At 39.3% G+C, this 15,549-nt stretch overlaps 1 long non-coding RNA gene across 1 annotated transcript in view; it reads right to left on the minus strand.

Moving 5' to 3' along the window:
* Positions 1-203: 203 nt before the first annotated feature.
* Positions 204-15,549, minus strand: part of LOC138917714 (uncharacterized) — a 64,722-nt gene continuing 49,376 nt past the window's right edge. The window contains exons 3-4 of the long non-coding RNA XR_011426162.1: positions 2,329-2,371; positions 204-1,419 (exon numbers count right to left, since the gene is read on the minus strand). This is a non-coding gene — a long non-coding RNA (uncharacterized lncRNA). The remainder of the gene's footprint in view (positions 1,420-2,328; positions 2,372-15,549) is intronic.

Genomic DNA, 15,549 nt, shown 5'->3' on the forward strand with positions numbered 1-15,549 from the left:
TTGCCTTGAAATCAGAGATTTTGAGTTTCAAGAAGAGAAAACATCTCTTGTTCTCTTTATTCACCCTTATTCATCTGATTTATTTACCTCATTTGGCTTCAAATAATCTTTGGCAGTTTCTAATACTGAAATTCACCATTAACATGTAAAAAATTGTCACTACAGAAGAAACTTAAAGAATGCGTTACAGAGTCTGAAGACAATTTTCAAGAAGGAATTCAACATTTATTTGATTGATCATAGTATTGTTGAAATTATTGCATAGGCATCACGGTTCTCTATTACATTGCAAGGAGAAGCACTTAAATGGATTGAAAACATGGGGTAAGTTTATCAAGGCAACCAATGGCCTGTGTGTATAGTATAGTTATAAAACATCTACAGCATACCCCTATGAAATAGCATCATGTCATACAAGAGCAGCAGAGCATTGTTGCTTGTGTCTTCAAGTAGATTCTGACTCCTAGCGACCCTGTGTACAGCAGAGCAGAACCCTGCTGGGTCTTTTGGCACCAATCTTCTTACTTTCCGGTGTTATATGAGACGATGCTCTGCTCCTGCTTTTCGGAGGGTTTTCATCAGACATGGCTGGTCAGGTCCTTCTTCCTAGTGTGTCTTAGTCTGGAAGCTCCACTGAAACTTGTCCACCATGAGTCACCCTGCTAGTATTTGAAATACTGGTGGCATAGCCATCAGCATCACAGCAACATGCAGCTGCCACATAGTATAACAACTGACAGAGGGGTGGTATGGTTCCCTGACTGGGCAATGAACCCAGGCCATGGCAGTGAGAATGCCGAATCTTTACCACTAGCCCACGAGGGCTGGCTAGCAGAGCATAGTCAAGTTAAATACTAATGCCATTATTTTTAAATTCCTTGAAAGTAGGGCAATATTTGACTTGTTCATGACTTTATCTCCAAGGCCTAGAATAACGCTGAGCATAGGGTAGGCACTTAATAAATGCTTATTGAATTGAATTGACAGGTAATTCTCTTAAAGGCCAACTAATTGAGTTCTGTTAAACCTGAAGCCTCTTTAATATAAAGCAGGGATTGGCAAACTCTATCCCTTGGGTCAAATCTGGCCTGCTCCCCTTTTTCTGTACAGTCTGTGAGCTAAGAATGGTTTTACATTTTTAAAAGCTTGGGGGAAAAATCAGAAATAAAATTTCATGCCACTTGAAAATTACATAAAATTCAAATTTTAGTGTGGTTTATTGGAACATTGTGTCAACATAGTGATTTTTATTAACAAACGTAGATTTAGTAAGGAAAGATTATAATCGACAGGATTATTGCAGGGCAGAGGAGAGGGGACTATTGCTATAGAGAGAGGGGAACTTTTGCAGTAGAAAGAAGGCTTGGACCATAAGATCAGCAAACATCTCAAAGGTTAGGCACAAAGGGATTTTCTTTCCTAGAAAGAAATGAACAAGTTTAGAAAGAGCTGAGTTTGGGGAAGTGGGGTAAAGGGTGGTGTGGTCAGACTGTAGATAGAATAGCAGAATGTTTCATGTTGAGATCAGCCTATTTTCTGGGAGCAGCCTTAAGGAGGGGCTATATGCTGCCTCAGGCTCAAGGTAGGCCAAAGCTCAGAGACCTGGGGAAGGTGAGAATCTTAGCCAAAGTTTGATCGAAAAGCATTTTTTTTCCGTTTATCAATGGAGACAAAACAGTTCAACTATTATGCACAAGGCAAAAGATGGGAATCTGGATGGTTTGTGTCTGGCCTTATCATGGGTAAACAAGGGGGCCATGGGTTAGCCCTATCTAAGTCAGCTGGAGAAGGTGGTTCCTTGCAGTAAGCCATTTCCTAGGAGACAACAGGGTCAGGGGAGTTCTTAACTCTTCTGTTTTCCAGGATCACAGGGCTCAGGTAAGATTCATCATTGCCCACAGCCATGCCCATCTAGTTCTGCATTGACTGTGGCTGCTTCTGGGGTACAAGTCAGAGTTGAGTAGTTGCAACAGACACTGGATGGCCCATAAACCTAAAATATTTACTATTTGCCCTGTTACAGTACACGTTTGTTGACTTCTGATATAAAGAAATGGAGGGGGACATTTTAGTTGAACTGGTAAAAATTCTGAATAATGTAACATACTGAAAGAAAGGTAGCTTAGCAAACTCTTACTCAACCCCCCAGACTTCAGTGAAGACTCTGGCAGATATTCCGCTTCTGACTCCGGCTGCAAGCTGTGTTGGGTGCCTCCTTCAAGTGCCCATAACACCCACCCATGCCTCCCTCCCACCACTGATTCACTGTATTGTAAAATTCTCTCTTCCCCAGACACTTAACTCCTTGAGGGAAGAATAAGACATTACCTTCTTCTTTGAATCCTTAACACCTAGAACAGAGCCTGGAAATCTGCAGAATGAAGAAAACAACACATGAACAAACAAACTTTGATATTCAAACTCTTTACTAACAACGTATTGCCAAAGACAACTCTGGCTCCAGGGAGAAGGTAAGAGCAATCTTTAATCACACCGTGCATATGCAAATAGCTACTGTTAGAGTGCAGAGAAACGCTTTGTTCTCTTTAGTAGGTTAAATATGCCTCTCCACAAACGTGTTAACATCCTTCCTTTGCCGAGCAAATCCTCTTTTCATGAGCTGTTCAAAGGTAAACTTTATCCCCAGGTTGGATTATCATAACCTCCATATCTGTGTACACGTGTTAAGCTCATCTCTCCCATCTTAAAAAGAAATTACTCTTCAGTCCCCACATTCACCTCAAATATCAGCTAACTTTTCGTTTCCCTTTCATAGTCAAACATCTTTAACAAGTCATTTATATTCTCCCTCTGAAAACTTACTTCTACCATTAATGACTTTCCTGATACCAAGTCTCCTTTAGGGGCTCTTTCTTTGCCAACTCTTAAATGTTATTATTTCTCTAAGTTTCCGCTTAGGTTCTCTTCTAATGCTATGCAGTCTTCTTGAAGGAGCTCACTCACTTCCATGGCCAAAAGGACCGTCTAAAGGCTCCTCATCGACAAATAAGCATTTCCAGCTCTTAACATCTTTTATGAGTTCCAGGACTAATTACATACTGTCTGTTGGACACCTTTACTTGAATGGCTCGCAGACACTTAAAACTTAACACCTCTAAAACAGAATGAAAGCCCTGTTTCCCTAGGCCCCAGAATCCTCATCTTGGATTTCCTGTTCCAGAGAACACCACCGTCATCCATCATGGACTCAGGATTATCCAGAGTGGCCCTCACAGAATTAGTCACAGTACCTATGGACTTTACTTCCTAAATAGTCTCCTAATATTTTCACATCTCACCATTCCGCCTGTCTATACTGTGCTTCCCATAACAAACCTTTTATCCTGTTTATCCCTGTAACAACCTCTTAACGAGTTTCCCAGTCCTCAGTTTTACCCACTGTAGAATGTTCTTCCTTCATTCCAAATCACAAATCTGATTAAGGCACACATCTGCTTAAAAATACTTTAGGAAAAGTCCAAACTTCTTAATATGATATAAAAGAAGCTTTGTGATGTGGGGCCTTCAGGCTCATGTCTTGCTTTCCTCCTCACCGGCATCATGCACACTAGCCTCCAGCCACAGAGAAGAATTTTTTTTTTCTGAATATGCCTTTCTCTCTCTAGCCTCCAATCCTTTTCACAGGATGTTTGATCTTTCCGGAGTACCTTTTCCCCATCCCACACTTACCTGTGTTCCCAGCCAAAATCTATTCACCCTTCATATCACTGCTAAGACATCATTTCTCTAGGAAATTTTCTGTACTGCCCCGGGCCCACCACCATTCAGGTCTGTTAGGGGTCTTGCTCTCTCTCCCTTAGAGCCCTGTACTTCTCCTCTCACAGCACATGTCACATTGTGCTTTAATTGCCTGCTTCCTCATTTAAATCCCACATAATTGGCATGTTTTGTGGAGTCAGAATACAAGTTTATATTGGTCTGTCATGTATCCCCAAAACCTATTACGCCACCTGGCACATGGCTGGCATTCAATAAATAAATGTAAAATAAATGGAAAAATGAAATCTTTTCTCTACTTCATAGGAAATTGGTGAAAGAAATTCCTTCTTTTGTCCGCTTCAAAGTAATTAACACATGTTATTAAATAAGTGATCACTTTATAGGTCCAAATCTATAGAAACGACTTGAAAAAACGAAAAGGCATATGGGATGTATATTTTACCCAGAAAGTCACTGATGTGTTGCTATTGTCATTGTTTTTGTTGTTTTCTAGATTAGTCCTGTGGCTTTAAAATATATTTCTTTGCTCGAATTTGGGAATTGAGAGCAGGGTTGTGATTGTGATCAGAACTATCACTTTGAGGAATGATATTAGATGTTCATAAATGCTAATCGATGTCTAAGTACACTTCAACATTGTGGCCCTCTGAATTCTCATTCCATCCAGGCAATTGCTTCCATCTTCGTGTCTCCCTCCACTATCTGTTTTTGGAAGCCCACCTTGAAAGGTGTTAACCTTGCCTCTGTTGCCCTCCCATCAGAGCCCACATGTATGCCATATACATTTCATCCATTCCTAGCAAATCTCTAGAAAACTGGCACAGAGCTTTTAAAAAGATACAAATCATTGCAGGTTTGGCATCATCCGCATCATCCATTTCAGTTGATTTGTTATTAGTATCTGTGATGAGGCTTAGAGGTGGCTGCCAAACCTTGAATGTCACTGAGATGAATTTAGACGGTGGGGCTGAAGCCAGGCTTATTACTGTTCAGATTGTGCAGCTTCATGATTGTCCTCTCTTGTTAGCATGCCTCCGTTTGAGCACAAAAGCCTAGATTGCTTTCCAAAATCGATCTTAATTAATCATAAATAGTGCCTGATGGGAAGATTGCTGCTTTCATCTTAGTTAAATAAAACACAATCACTAAATCTTTTTCTTGCTCCAGGTTTTCACAGTATTGTGCAGGTTGCCTCCTTACATATTTGAGATGCTAGCAGGTCTAATCGCGTCAGTGTGTTACTGAGAGCCTCATTAGGCTGTGCCATCAAGAGCTGTTCCCGGTCCCTTCTCCATCGGCAGAGCCAAGTCCCAATGAGTTAAATGGGGACACTGGAATGGCAAAATAATTCCACTCCTTCCCAGCAGCTAATTAAGAAAGAGGGTAAAGCATTGTGCTAAAGACTTCAGCGGGTTTGCCTTGCAGCTCTTCAAGGGTGACCTTGTAGCAAATGGTGAAAGTACAGAAGAGAGTCACTGTTGCGTGGTAAATGATCATCAGGAAAGTTCAAATGCTACCGAATGGGTGGCTAAGGATGCTAGAATGAGCTTGCTTTGTTCTCTGCCCCTTTGAACAAAATTTCCCCTCTTTACAAATATAGAAAACAAATAATGAAGAACTTAACACTCTACCTAAATCGACAATATATAATCAGTCTCCCGTACTAGTAATACAAATGCTACATATTGGGGCTTAAATACAGCAGTTTACCATGGGGCACTATGTAATATGATGGGCCTATGTATCTGCATAATGAGTAGCATAATTGCTCCTCTCTCTTGCCAGCCTCTGTGTATAGAGCTAAAAGAAAGCTAAAAATTCCATTTCCCTCTTCTGTTGTAGCTTCAGGTGAGGCCTTGAGATACACTTCTGACCAGAGAAATCTGAGGAGAAACATGTTGATACCAGCACTTCTCCCATCTTCTTCCTGCCTGGAATGAGGAAATGTACCAGGACTTGGAACAGGAAGATGGAAGCCACATGCTGAGGATGGCAAGACAGGAAGACAGAAGGAGCCTAATTTCTTGATGCTATCTGGGCTGGATTTTAGGCCCTGGATTGCCTGTGTCCAGACCTCTTAGTGTATAATATAAACTCTTGTGCTTTTAAGTTACTATTAGTCTGGTCATCTGTTCCACGCAGCAGAATTCAATCTTTTCTGATGGGGAATACAAGGGACTTATCATTACTTCCCGCCTTTTTTCTAAGAACTTCATATCTCTTTCACTCCAAGACTACATACCTGAGCATCGACAGAAAAGTGCCATGTGAAAAGACACCAGATTTGATTCACCTCCTCTTCTAAAAAATGTATCCAGTTCTTAACATTGAGGAGTTAATGTCCTGAAGACCTCAATTCTCAAATTCACAAATACCACTTGTATTAGTTAGAGTCCAGTCAAGAAAACAAAAACTACATTATGTACTTCAACAGAGTAAATTTAATATAGGAGATTTAATATAGTAAAAAGGAGAGGAAACACTGAGGTAACCCAGGGATAACGACAGCAGGGAGCAGTTACTACCCCTAAAGCTAGAGAGACAAAGGAGAGGAGATAGGTGTAGGCAGAACTCAGGAGCTCAGAAAAGGGGCCTCAAAGAGGTGGTGGTCAGATCTTCAAAAGGAGACAGCTCCTGGAAAGTGAACACATTTAGGATCACAGAGGAGCCCAGTGGAGTTTGGGAGCAGACATTGAGGTGGCGTGGCCAGGCTGTTCTGGTACCTCTAATGTGATGAGGCTTGTTCCAGCAGTGCTGAAAGATGCTGGGCCAGCTGCTGCAGCTGCGCTGAATTGTGCTGCCTGAAGAGCTGCTGCTGCTAGGGTGATGCTGACAGGGCCATGAGCACACAGGAAAAAGGAAGTGCCTTCCCCCCTCCTTCTCCCTTCTACTCTCCTAGTGACCAAACCTAACAGGAAGCCTGCTAGAAAGAGACTGGGAAATGTAGTTCACAATGTTCCAGCCCCAGCATCACTTCCCAGAACAGAGTGTAACAGGATAGATCAGGAACTGAGATGCTATAGGCAAATAACTAGAATGGCAGGAAATGTGACAAAGAATAAATAAAACATGAAAGTGATCCCATAGTGGCAGTCTTAATACAGAACTCAAGTTATTTACAAAAGCGTTAGGCAATTCTTTCATAAAAACAAGATTCTACTTTTCTGGCTAAAAATCACCAATAATTTTTTGTTATAGATATAATTTTTCTCTTTTTTCAAAATTAATGCATAATCATTGTAGGAAGATTAGGAAATAGTTAAGCACAAAATAAAAAAATAAAATCTACCTTTAATTTTATCATTTATATTTCCGACATAAATAATATTAGGAAGTAAAGTTCACATCTTTAATAAACACGGTAATATTTATTACAACCTGCCAAGCACCTTATTAAATGCTTTGTGTGTAGTATATCTTTTAATCCTCAAAGAAATCCTATGAGTTATATATGAATATTATCATCCATGTTTTGCAGATGTGGAAATTGAAGCCCAGAGAGGTTAAGAGATGGCCCAAGGTCACAGAGCTAGTAAGGAGTGGAGCTGGGATTCAGTCAAGGCAATCCAGCTCCAGGAATGGCATGCTTAACCACTACCCTACTTTATTTCTTCCCCTCTGTTCTCTTTGGTGATCTGAATTCCTCTTTTTTCATTTTATATAATATTTAATAAAGATATTTTTTACTCAGTAATATAAAAGGTGTGTGTGCCATCATCAGTATTTCCTTCAGCTTAAATCCTAGACATGGAAATATAAAGTCAAAGGATCTACCATATTTCAAAATTTGGGGAAATATCTAATTATTCTTGAATATTATAGTTAATTATAATCCCATCAGTGCATTGTGAGAGAGTCTGTTTCCAGAAGCCTCAACAAAATGATAGTTTAGCTTTTTCACCATTTGGTAGTTTATGTTTCTTTCTTTGTTATGTCCATCATCGCTTCTCTCCCTGCTGTTCTTTCTCCTTCCTGAATTTCTATCACACATACTTTAGATATCCTAAATTTGTCCTCATGGATCTCATATTTTATCTCATTATTCTTCACTCTTTTTTCTAACTCCCGGGCAACTTCCTAAAGTCGATCTTCTAACTCATCGATTTGGTTTTCTACAGAACGGATGCTGCTGTTCACAGGTCTCTCTGCAGTTTTCAATTCAGCAACCATATTTTTAAGCTCTAATTAATCATTCCTGACCTCAGATTGTTTCATGATTATAAATGCATTTCCTGATATCATAGGCACAAAAACATTTCAAACTGAGTTGAAACTATGAATTAGACAATTTCTAAGGAATTTTTTCCTGTTTCTTATAGAAATTATTTACAAGGATATGTTCTTATACTTCCTTTTTAGGAACTGCAAAATTGTTACACGTCTGGCAATTTTCTATTTACTTCTTCCCATTGATGTATAAACGTGTCTAGTTATAATGGGTCTGTTTGAAATTATGGGTGCCCCCATTCAAGTATTTCAAGCACAGATGAATGGAAAAGAAAGAATTTTAAATTTAATATAATTTTTCCTTGTCATATTATAATTTTGTAGCCTTTAGAAATAGCAAGGACTCTTCAGCCATCAGCCAGCAGAATCTTTTGCACTGTGAAATAAGAAATATATATATACACATACACGTAAAATCTGCCCCAGGTTCCTGACACAGAATTGCTAAAACCCTTGTAAATAAGAGTGCTAGAAGAATCTTTTGTTCAAACATTTAGTCTTTGATCCGAGTTTCTGACACAAAGCTCCTAAATCCCTTGAGTGACAGCAATGTCTTTGGTTCTTATGAGGTGACTCTTGGTGGGCTCCTGGACGAGGGCTGATCACCAGAAAGACCAAGCCATGATTAGAAGCTTAGAATTTTCAGCCCCACCCACCATTTTCCAGAAAGGAGAAAGGGACTGAGAATTGAGTTAATAACCAATCATGTCTACGTGATGACGTCTCCATAACAATCCCAATAGTATGGCGTTCAAGGAGCCTCTGGGTTGGTGAACACATCTACATCCCAGGAGCACCGTGTACCCCACCTCCATGAGGAGAGAAGCTCCTGCTCTTGGGACCCTTCCAGACCTCGCCCTAGGTATCTCCTCATCTGGCTGTTCATCTGATTCTTTATCATCTCCTTTATTATAAAATAAACTGGTAAACATAAGTGTTCCCCTGAGTTCTGTGAGCTGTTCTAGGAAATAATGAAATCCAAGGAAGGAGTCATGGGAACCTCCGATTTGTAGCCAAGTCAGATAGAAGTTGTGGGTAGCCTGGGAACCTACCATTTGTGATTGGCATCTGAAGTGGGAGGCAGTCTTGTGGGACTGAACTCTTAACCTGTGGGGTCTGTGTTAACTCTAGTTAGTGTCAAATTAAATTGAATTGTAGGACACCAAACTGGTGTCACAGAGAATTGCTTGGTGTGGGAAAAAGCTCACACATCTGATGTCAGATGTGTTATGAGTGTGGTAGTAGTGTGCGAGTACAGGAGAAACACACAGAAGAAGTGAGTTTTTCCTTTATGGCACTGAAGTAGTGGGGGCTTAAAGTCAACAGAGATAAAGCGCCCTTTTTAAAATGGCATAACTGCCCACACTGCAGTGAACCAGGGCTGCACCCCCTCTAGAATGGGCCTTCACCTAAAGGATAAACCATAAGCTAGCACCATAATTGATCCCCAAAGTCTAGTGTTCTTCTCTAGGGCAATGGTAAGCATTTAATTCTCTTCCTTTCCCTCCCATGTCCCACTACCCATCCTGATCTCTTTTCCTTGCTGCTCCAGGTTAACGGTTGCTAGTAGAGTTCCTTCAGGAGCCTCTGTCATTCCACTACAGTCATGTGCCACATAACGATGTTTCAGTCAACAATGGACCACATACATAATGGTGGTCCCATAAGATTAGTATCATAGAGCCTAGGTGTGCAGTAGGCTACAGCATCTGTGTTTGTGTAAGCACGCTTTATGATGTTCACACAATGAGGAAATCACCTAATGACGCATTTTTCAGAATGTATCGCCTTTGTTAAGCTACTCAAGAAGACTTTTCCTTCTCAGAAAATGAATTGCTAGCTGGCTAGTGCTTCCTCAAACTGACTTTATCTTACAGTACATTTCATGAAACTTCTGACTTGCAGATGACACTCATTCTGGCTTCGTGGCCTAACATAAATATCGTCACTTATTTTAACTGTCTTTTTTCATTTAATGCTCTCATTTCATTTTCAAATTCAGAAACAAGTGTAGTTAAATGCATATGAATAAATTGCCACATTTATCAGAATAAAATTACAATTTCTATGATTTCTTCAATACATCTTTATTCTCTAATGCAGAAGTTCATTTACAGGCCATTTTCCACAAATAAATGGTTTGAATTTTTCTTTCAGAGTTAACGTTCATATAGAATTTACATTCCCATAGCCTACCAAAAAGTGCGTGATTCAGAAACATTACAATACTACAGGTCAAACCATTTATCAGTAGGAAAAGTTTTGAAAATTAAATGTACAATGTATTTCTAAGCACATTCTAACTGATGATGGATCAGCTACCACTGGTGAATTTAAAAATCTCATCAAGAGAAGTATATACTTTGATAGCTTGGAGGAGGAAATATCCATGACAATCTTAGGCTGAAATGTGGGGATAGATTATCTGTAGATCCAGTGCTGAATCTGATTCAGCAAAACCGAATCCAGTTTCGCAGGGCGTTATGAGTAGCCTTGAAGTGAAGGGAAGAAACATGAAGATGCCATTCTAAAGTATGCTGATGTGACTCGGATTAAAAGCAGTGCAATGTCCATCAGAGAAGGGAAACATTTTAGTAAGCAATAGAGAATACTGCTTTCAAAACACCAAGACAGTTTTAAGTCATTGCGGCTTCTTAATAACTATTTAGTGAAGTCTGTATCTACCCTGGGTGTCCTTACACATTCTTGCTGAAGGTAACAGACATGTGTAACAGGTCTCCATTGATAGCTTCCCAAGACAAATCTGCTTGTTTAGTCACAGAATCATCAGTGTGCCCTAACAGTTCCTACTTAGATTCTGTATGTCTTCTCCTTGACACTAAGAGTGACCTTATTAGTCTTTACTCATAGCTGCAACAAATCAGCATGTGATTATTTAGGAAGTAGAATAAAATGAATCCCCTTAAATGAAGGTAATGGAAAGGAAGGGGAAGAACCTTGAGGATTTAGTTTAAGGAGTCATCATGATGACACCCTACAAGTTGAATAGAAGAATCCTTCCTTATCTCGCAAGCCAGTACATCTTCTCAACAAACAGAAGACATATTTGTCACTAGAATTATAATAAAAATTACATCATAAAAATAAGTCTAACAATTGTTGGGATTTGCCGAGTACTGAAGATGCAAAAGATGGAAAAGGACTGTTATAATGAATAAGAACATAAGGATAGAGGACAAACTTCAGCAAACACAAAGCTCAGACTGGGAAAGTCACCTCATGCTGTCAATATTAACAATGGGCCCATCAAAGAATCTGCCAATGTGTGCCAAGAATCAGCTCTTCATCAAACCTGCCAAGTCAGATAAGAGCCAAAGTGATGGCCAGACGATGGATACAAATCCATCTCCATCACCCTTCTGGATAGCTATGAAAAGCGACTTGAAAGAATATCTAATTCACACATGCCAATAAAAGATTACTAATAACTGGGTACAGGCATCAAGAATCAGCAGGGCTGATGCAAGCTCAAATGCGTTCTCAATTTGAAGACCAGGCGGGAAGTATTCTTTTTTCTATTCTTCAGTTTGATTCTCACCACAACTTTTACACTCCCCCGAGGGCAGTTTCCAAGCAATTGCTTTACCACTTTTATTAGAGACATACCCCATTCTCTAAATGGATTTGAGTCTGATTGTGCCCTTGGGTACCTGAAGCTAACACTCTAAGTGGTGGGAGATGGGAAAGGGAGGGATGAGAAAGGGGCAAGGCATGGTTGTTCTGGATGGATGTGACTATGTAAGAAACAGGAACAAAAGTGATATATACTTAGGATGTTAACTCTATCCACCCATCTTATATCATGGAAATCCACCCTATATTATACCATTTGGAAAGCATATTATATATCAAATTGATTAAAGCATGCTTTGAATTCAGTACCGGTCATGACACCACAAATTGGGATCATATTGGTCACCTCCTTTGAAACTAATTGGTTGGTTGGCTGACTTTAGACAGAGCAATTCAGGATATGTAAGCCCACTTAACTTGAATTCTAAATCAAAATGTTACTTTGAATCTAAATGTAATATTGAAGTCAGTCAGCAATTATTATCCATTTGCCCAAGACTTTGTGTTCAAAGATAGGTAAGGAAGATTTGGGTAGTTCACAATCTGACAAAATAAGTAAAGAATAACATTTTTAGAAAAATAACAAAGACAGGCCATTATAATTCAGTTCTAACTATGCAGTTGCAACTGCACAACCTTTAAGAGTTTAGGGCAGGTGATCACAATGTGGGCTAGAGCAATCAGAGAAATCTGAACTGAGGTGGTAAGATCTGAATGAAGACTTGATCAGTAGGATTTGATTAAGTAGAATGGGGAGGATATTTTAGGCAAAGGGAACAACACAAGCAGAGGTAGGGAGAGAGGAATATTGTTCTTTTAACTACATGAATAAGCACTTCCTTGCCTCTTGACTTTTCTGCATTGTTTTAACAACTCACTCTAAACTAGTTGAATCATGAATGGTCCCAGAAAACAAACTAAGATGGGGTGTACAAAGGAGTGATAGTAGAGAAACAAAAGAGAAAATCATCAGGAGTTGAAACCTTAAAAAAAAATTAAATTCCTGGGACTATATAATGGATTCAACTGGTATATGCAAACCCATATATGCAAAACCAATATATGCAAAAATGTAACTTATTTTTCTATAGTGAAATATAATTCCTATCATTAAGATCTCATTTCTGCTCAGTAGCAGAAAACTGATATCAAGTTGCTTTCAGGTAAATTTCTTCCTATTCAGCCACTTCCCAGTCAATTCAGAATTTTAATGCAGCCATATTTAGATTTTCAAAATCACTCTCAGATTTTATTCTCTCTCTCCCTTTTCCACATATTGATTCAAACCTCTAGGAAACTTAACCACTATTACAAAAGCAATAATGGAGAGAGAAAGAAAAGCTCCATTCCATAGTCTCTTTAAGGCTACATCCTAAGCCGCCCTTCTGTGAGATGTACCTTGTCTTACGTGATCTTCAGACATGTCCCCTTCATGCTGACACCCATTGAGGTAACCAGTCACCTGGTTAAGGATTTGATTTGATGGTCTCTGTCCCTGTTACTTTACCAGGTATCTGAAGTCCTGCGTTAGCCTTCAGGTAGTAGGTCCAGTAGGTCAGGTAGTAACCCCAGTGTAGTTACTTGGGGTCTTCCTAGTTTACATCCTCAGACTTTCCATACTTTTTGAGTCCTCCTCCAGCCCTTCTACACCTTTGCCATGGTCACTGGGAAGGTTAACCTATTCTGCTAGCCCATCCTGAGGCCCTAGAAGGCTTTGAGTTGCCAGCAGATGCTCACTTTGTCCATAACAAACCTCGCAGCATCTGTTCTCTAGAATTTCTGCACTATTATATCCAAGAGACATATCACCTATCACCTGCTTATCACCAGAACTCCGGGCTGGACAAACAAATCTCAGCTCCACACTGCCTCTGCTCATATTTGTCCACCCTATCCTCATGAGCAACATCTCTAGAGGGTGGTGCAAACAGTGTCACAAATCCAATAAATGCCCTCTTCTCTTCTTTACTCCTTTCCTTGATTGGAAGATTTTTAATTGGATTTATTCTGGGAGATGGGTAAGACAAGGAAATTGAATCTACCGTATCTATTCTCATTTTTAATTTTTACTGCTTTATACCTAGGAGTACCTTATGAGCTTAAACACAAGGAATATGGCATGCTTATTATTCTAACTCTGGACAATTCAAAATCGGAAGGGTTATCATCTACTAAACTGGAAGGGTGAGAAAGAAGATAACATACACCAAAATTATAATTCACCAATCAATCTACCACATCTAAGACTTTTGATGTCAGACAGTTTTAAAATAATGAACTGAAATGTAATGGTAACTTAAACCTCGAGCAAGCCTTGAGGATGATTTCTGTTAGTCTGGGACAGGAATTCCATTCATTCACTTCTTCACTCACTCATTCATTTATTCATTCAACAATATTTAATGAATACTTATAACTGGCAACATATGAATATACCAGCAGGCAAGTTTCCTGTTCTTGTTGAATAAACATTATAATGGGGAGATACACACAGGCAGGTAAACAAAGAATTCCTAATAAGTACTGTGAGGAATTAGGATATTGGGATAAAAACTCTGCAGGAGGGGGATATTTTAGATTCGTGTTTAGGGTGATAAGAATTTTTTTTTCTTATAGTTTTTAATCAACTTTGGACTTTCCAAACAAATAGTCCCTGAGAAGACTGTTTACTACCTTACTGAGCTAGAAATACAGCAACTAATGAGAATAGGCTCCAGGCCTTCCTCCTCCTGAAATGGAGCTCTAAAATGCTTGAAAACAAGGAGTGCTCCAGTCTCCTGTTGTTGTGCTGCTTTTGTGAGAGTTTAATTGCTTTTGAATGCATATGAATGTCAATTTGAACCAAGCTAAACATGTCTTCTTGGAGACAGAGCATTTGGTCTTTCTTTCAAATTCTTTTGTTTGCTTGAATTGGCTTTGTAGTTTAACAGATGTTTTTGGAGGAAATGGAGACATAAGCTTTTATAATGCTGAAAATTAAATGAGAAACAATACTCTTCTCTTCACCTTTCCCCAAAACACGCAACCCTGCAAAACTGGCAACCCACTTTATACTGCATAAAATCTTCACTTTTAGAGGACATACCTTACTAAAATGAAAGATATTTTGTGTGTACCTGGAGTTCATTATATATGGCTCATTCTTTGTGGAGACACATAACTGAATGAGAAAGTGATTAGCTCTTTGACATGGGGGAGGTTAGTGTTTCCTAGATTCATACATTTTCCTCTCTTTAATAAAAAATAAAGTAAAATTACCTTAAGAATGTGAATGCCTAGATCATCTGGGCCAAGCCTACCCCTCCAATCTTCTGCTCTACCACACAAGCAAACTTCTTGTCCAAACTCAAAGAACCCACACACACACGCTCTCCATGTTTCTGCCACCTTTTCTTGTATAATGCTGTTGCCTGAATTCCGTTGCTTTCCTCCTACTCAAATCCAGCAATTAACATTACTGTGTGCTACTGTGGCTTCTATAACATTATTGTGAGGTCCTTACTGGAAGAGAATAGAATACAAAGAGCATCAGCTTTGGAATCAAACAGATCTATGCTAATTCTAGCTTTATAACTTTCTACACAAGTGATCTGGGACAAATCAGTTAACCTCACTCAACCTCAGTTTTCTATTCTGTAAAATAGATCTACCTAATTCGTGATATAATATATCAAAATGCCTGGTACATGACTATCACTGAAAAACAGTTATTCCCTTTGAAAATAGAGGATATGGACTTCCAGTTTCGGGTCCAGCATGTAAAGAGCTTAGGTGTCATCATTTCCATCCTCACAGTAAGACAAAAGCTGAACAAATTGAAAATCAACAACTCTTGTTAGATTCTTCAAAGAACTGAGGTCACAAAGCAAACTGCTGCCCTACAAATTGGAGAGACAAGCAAGTGGATATAGAGAAGCACAGCTTACCAGGAGCAGAAGTCTGCAGGTAAAGCCGGTTCAGTGAGAACACTTTACATTGTAATTGATG

Source organism: Equus caballus, chromosome 15 (genome assembly GCF_041296265.1).
Source record: "Equus caballus isolate H_3958 breed thoroughbred chromosome 15, TB-T2T, whole genome shotgun sequence".
NCBI lineage: Eukaryota > Metazoa > Chordata > Mammalia > Perissodactyla > Equidae > Equus > Equus caballus.